We start from the raw sequence: 6,520 nt of genomic DNA, 5'->3' as shown, positions 1-6,520 counted from the left end.
GTTTTTCTTCTTTTAGAAGTATAGGTGTAATCAAAACTATAGCCCATGCATTTTAATGCAAGAAAACTGATGTAGTGTTTAGGTCATAACTATCTTGTATGTTCTATTTGAGATATTACTCATTTCCAACATAGTTGGCACTGTCCAGTAGTACCTGTAATATAATACCGGTGCCCCTAATATTGCATGCTACCCTCCATTACACTAGCAACCTGACCGAGTCCGACCTCAGATTGGCCCACGCTATTAATGATGTACATCCTATAGTGACCCGTCTTTGAAACATGGCTGTGCCATTCACGAACAACCATTGGATCGAATGCCCATATAAACACACGCACATCCTTTGACCATAGAATCAAGCCCATATAGTAAGCTCATAGCCATTGCACTACACGGACCGGTGTACCATGTCATACGATGCATATCGTTATTTATTTAATTAGACATTACCCGATTTCATGAAAAGTACATCGTCTCATAACATACGTGTGCTCCATAACTTGAACTTTTTCTGATAGAGCATATATAGCTTAATGATTTCTAACACTTATTGTTTTACAAAAGCCTTCACACATGGCTTAAGTATATTTTAGCATCAAGAACTATATATTTCAACAGTTGAAGTATTATTATCATTTTTTTTTTTTTTTATATAAGTAATACTTATAATTGTAAAATAGAACTAAACAAAAACCACATATCCCCAAAAAGCAACACCCCACACAAAATGTTAGAAAGAGACCAATTAAGCACAACCTTCACATAATTAGCATTTAAAAAACCCCGGGACTCAGTTAAATCTCTATTATCATCTACATCATCTACATTCTATAGTTAATTTAGGGATAAATGTAAAATTAGTCCTTGTGGTTGACCTAAATTACAAATCACACCCAATTGTATCAAAATGAATTTAAATGTCCCTGAGGTATGTCGAAAAACAATTTAGTCCCTGGAGTCAAATTCCGTTACATGCCACCTTAGCGCCAATAAAATGACGACACGTGCCACTCTTAATAAAAATATAAATATATAAAACAAAAGCAAAGGTGTTGTAGCATTCTGCGTGAATGATCATGCCTCATATCTGCGTATAGGCCACCCCCACCCCCGAACTCTTTCTGTGTGTGTTCTAGGACAGCTCTAAGCCATCTCATCTAGCATTCATGCTGCCATGATCGGCAGCGGCTAAAGAAGACAAAAGCTTAAACAAAACCAAGAGCCTCCACAGAGGCTTTTCATCATCCATCTCATCCACATCTTCATCATCATCAGCTTCGCCATTCTCAAGGACCACAAAAATCATGGAAGAGGTCTGGAAGGACATCAATCTTGCCTCCATCCAAGACCAAGAAATTGCCTCCAACAACAACGTCATCCTTCAAGACTTTCTTGCTCGACCCTTCACCAAAGACCCACCTCCGGCCGGCATAGTCTCCACCAAATAGCCTTCATCAATCTTGCCATCTTTTGGGAAGAAAAGTGTGGCCTGCGAGCCATCCCACCCGAAAAGGGCCCGACAGCCACCCCTTTCCTTTTTTTTTAAAAAAAAAAGAAATTAAATTTTTAGTTTATATATTTATATTTTTTAATTAAAATTGACACATGTCATTATTTTATTGGTAGTTAACAGAATCCCTCAAATATTTTAAAAAAATTTGACTATAAGGACTAAATTGTTTTTTCAGCATACCCGCAGAGACCTCTCAATTCATTTTGATATGATAGGGAGCGATTTGTAATTTAGGCCAACTACAATGATTGATTTTGTATTTATCCCTTAATTTTAAAATATCAAACCACCGCATATTAATTGGACAAATTCTTTTCTCTCTCTTTATATATTTTTTTATTTGTAATGATATTAACATTTCAACCACCCCAAAGTATATGATATATACATATCCAAAAAGCAAAAAAACATAAGTGACAAGCCCTCAACTCTTGAGTGTGTATGGTTCATGTTGGGTCATGGATCGGTCACATAAGGCCCAACAGGCCCCTGAGCCCAGCCCAAAAGACACACCCACTTAGGACATGCCTAGGCCGCCCAGACCGACACATGGCCAGACCCACCACGGGCATGGTCGTCTTTTCACCAACGGTACAATAGTCTTTCGGCAAGCGAAAGAAACCCACATTCATTGATGAACGTGGGATTCGTCCAGCGCCCAAACAAAGCATCCACGTTTGCCAGAACATGGCCCAGCTATCAACGCCAAACCGAGACACGTGCACCCGAGAATTACTCGGGAGCCCACGTCCGACAATGGCGTGGCCAAGCTACCCACTAACACTCCATGATCTCATGATCGTGGAGTAACCTACAACCTACGATCTACTTCACCAGTATTGCGCATGTGGATCCTTGGAAACTTTGGGCCAAAAATTACAGGGCGACAACTGTTACTTGATGCCTATAAAAGGGAGACTCTAGTTCATTTTTTGGGTAATCTGAACTCTCTCAAGCTCTCATTGCTTAATTACTCTCTCCCTCTCAAATCAACTACTGACTTATGCATCGAAGCTACCCCAGCTGGCACACCACCAGCAGTTCTTATCCTATTCTTTGATATTTTGCAACCCGACGATTCCTCAGACATTGTGCCACTCCTCAGACATCCAGCCACATTACTCAGAATACTATCATCAACAATTTGGCTCCGTCGGTGGGAACTTTGATTTTCATCAGTTCTTACCATGCAAAATCCGACATGGTGACTACACGTTAGCATCCTGAGCCGAATGTTCATGATGGCATTCCCAGAGCATCCAATGATCCAAACGGTTGGAATGCTTCATTGGAAGAATTCATCAAGCATATGACTGAGTCCATGGACACCCTGAAGAGAGACACAAAGGGAAGCGACCTGTAGGTCATGGAGATGGCGAGAGCTCTGTTCATGGTTGCCATGACACGACTGTACAAGGTGAAGAGAACTCTCGCCATGAAAGATCTCATCACGAGAGATCTCACCGTGAACAATCCCATAACAAGATATCTCATCATGATCGATCTCATCATGAGAGGTCTCATCGTAGAAGAATTCATGAGACCGGTGTTGATGCATAAGTGAAAGATTCGAATGAGAAATATACGGAGATGGCTCGGCAGATGGCTAATGGAGAAGACAGATCGGTGGCCAATGTTAAGTGCCAAAATATTCATATTTTAGCCCTTAAACTTATATGTGTTAATTCCTTAGTGTTGTTAGCTTGTGCCATTTTATTCCTTTTCTATGTTTTTTGTGTCTTTGTAGGCCTTCAGAAGAAAAGGAAGAAAACCTGGAAGTATTGAGCTTAAAGAGAAAATTTGGGAAACGCTGAAAGCTCTGGTAGTGTGATCAATCGCGTTGGTCCAGTGACTCCTAAACCAAATGGTTTTAGGGCACTAGATGTAGAAACATCCCTAAAGGCTTAATTACTCAAGTCAACTAGGCTACAAAGCCAAACTAGCCATACAACCGACCAAGTTAGATTTCTCATCTTTTTACGCAAACACTCAATGCTTAGTTCGGCATGAGGTCCAATTACTCAATGAGAAGCTCAAACTGATTTATTTATTTTTTAATTTTCAAGCCAAGGTTTCATCACACTTTATCCTACAAATCTCAAGATACACCCTAATCAAGTCAAATCTTATACCTGATAGATTCTATGCTAATGTGCTCATGGTGATAAACTCAAACATGTGAAATCTTTCTAATCCAACAATGAGTCAAAAGACTCAAATTCCTAATTACACGTTGTGTTCAAGATGCTAAACAGACCAATGACATGCAAACCACAGAATAGGTGTTACCCATGCTTAATCAATAACATAGCAAATTTTTATTTTTAACAAAACAACAACAATAATCAAGGAAAAAGGCAGAAAAATATCTACCCCACCCCCAAACTAAAATATCACATTGTCCCCAATGTGTCCAAAAATACAATACCAAATGAGCGGCGCAAGTCAGGTGTAACGTAGGAGAACACTCCCCCAAACTTGAATGGTAGACACTTGGCCTGAAAAACACAACCGAAACAAACAAACAAGATAAAATGATAAGGAAAAGAATGAGGGTTGCCTCCCATAAGAGCTATGTTTTAAGTCTTTAGCCAGACTCTCCACAAAAGACGACAATCACTCTGAATAACTCGGATCCTCTGACAATGTCATCAAAACCTCCGTACTCCTCAACTCCAAGAATGGTTTTAATCTCTGTCCATTCACCTTGAAGGTGTTACGATTCTTTGGATCCTTAATCTCGATGGCCTCATGAGGAAAAACTGACCGAATAATAAATGGGCCTGTCCATCGAGATTTCAACTTACCTGGGAAGAGATGCAATCTTGAATTGTAGAGAAGGACTTTCTGACTAGGCTCAAAAGATCGTCTCAAAATGCTCTGGTCATGAGCCTTCTTCATCTGTGCCTTTTACAACTTTGCACAATCATATGCATCATTCCTTAGCTCCTCTAATTCATTGAGTTGGAGCTTCCTTTGTAAGCCGGCCTTCAAAAGATTGAAGTTCAGCTGGTTGATAGCCTAGTATGCTCGATGCTCCAACTCCACGGGAAGATGACATGCCTTCCCATACACAAGCCTATAGGGTGACATCCCAATCGATGTCTTGAATGCTGTACAATACGCCCACAGTGCATCATTCAACCTAAGAGACCAATCTTTCCTTGTAGGGTTCATTGTCTTCTCCAAAATGTTTTTGATCTCTCGATTGGATATCTTCACTTGTCCACTCGTATGTGGGTGATACGGGGTGGCAACCTTGTGAGTGATGAAATACTTCTTCTTCATCAGCTGCTTAAAAATTCGATTGCAAAAGTGCTTACCCCCATCACTGTTAAGTGCTAAAATATTCATATTTTTAGCCCTTAACTTACATGTTTAAATCCTATAGTTTTAGTTAATTTATGTCATTTTAGTTATTTTATGTGTTTTCCTTGTTTTTGAAGGTAATTGAAAGAAAAATAAGCAATCTCCGAAGTTTTGGACTTAAAAAGAGTTATTTTGGAAATTTGAAGGCTCTGGTAGAGCGATCAATCGCAGGGGAGCTGCGATCGAGTGCACTACAGGCAAGGACCACAATGCACAAGGCACCCACGATCGAGCGCAAGCACAAGGAGGATTGATTGTAGACCTGCGATCGATCGCACACGGGCTGCGATCGAGCGCACCCGTGCGTGATGGCCAAGTTAGTCGCCAGCCTTAATATGGAAAGTGCAACTTTTAGGGTTTTGTAATTTAGTGCGAACTAGGGCTCAAACCCTACGATTTTTAGGGTTCTAGAGTATTCCTAAAGGCCTATAAATAGACCCTTAAGTCTCTAGAATAGACACACTTTCCAAGGAGAACAATTGGAGCTCTTCAAGTTCAAGTTTCGGGTTTATTTTTTCTTTTCTTTTATTTTATTTTATGAAGATGTTCAACATCAAACTTATGTGTAACTAATTTATTTAGTAGGGCTAGATTGAAGCCCTAGTTATGTTTGGTTAATATTCACTATTGGCGCCCTTGTGATGATCTTGTTGTGATATCTAAATTGATTAATTCCTGTTTTTATGAATTCTTCATATGTGTGTGCCTGATCAACATATGCATGTGGTATGGACTAGTTAGTTAAATCAATTTGGCTGACCGATTCCTGGGTTTAACATAAGTAACAAAAGAAATCCAAGCTGGGTTCTTGGGTTAATCAACATGGGGAACCGGGAGTATACACCCATGCCCCTAGGCCTCATGTGTTTGTTGATTTCCACAGAATATATGCTTTCTTAAAGAACAACTTAGTATACACCCATGCTAAATCCTTTAAGAAAGAAAAGAGTTAGAGTATACACCCATGCCTAACTCGTTGCTTAAGAAAATCAATAGCTTAAGGAGTTTACACCCATGCCCTTAGGTTGACAAACATTAGATATATATAAGATGATCAAAACATTGGCATATTGATATCTTATCTAAATATAATTAGTGGTAGATATCGAAGCCCGACCTCTTTATTATTATCAAATCAAAAACCAATCTTTGTTTTGTTTTACTTTTGGAATTAATTTTAGACAAAAATTTAGCAATCCTCGTGGGAATGTCCCCGTATTTGCACACTATGCTACTATGTTGACCTCGTACACTTGTGGGTAAAACATACAATAATTTGCCTATTAATTTAGGTAGGTATTTGTAACAACAATCACTTACGATTGCTCGAGGAGTACCAAAACGAGCAAAAATAGTCTCTCAGAAACTAGACCATGACTTTGTGCTCATTGGTCTTGCATGCAACTGCCTCCACCCATTTGGACACATAGTCCATAGGAACCAAAATGTACATATAGCCAAAGGAGTTCGGGAAAGGTCCCATAAAATCAATGCCTCACACATCAAAAATCTCCACAATCAAAATGGGGTGGAGGGGCATCATATTTCTCCTAGAAATACTCCCAAGCTTCTGACAACGCTCACATGCGGCACAATATGTATGAGAGTCACGGAACAGGTTGGGCCAATAGAAGC

The sequence above is a fragment of the Corylus avellana genome, chromosome ca2 (genome assembly GCF_901000735.1).
Source record: "Corylus avellana chromosome ca2, CavTom2PMs-1.0".
NCBI classification, from domain to species: Eukaryota; Viridiplantae; Streptophyta; class Magnoliopsida; order Fagales; family Betulaceae; genus Corylus; species Corylus avellana.
The sequence above is the reverse complement of the archived record's forward strand: the minus strand, read 5'-3'. Positions refer to the sequence as shown.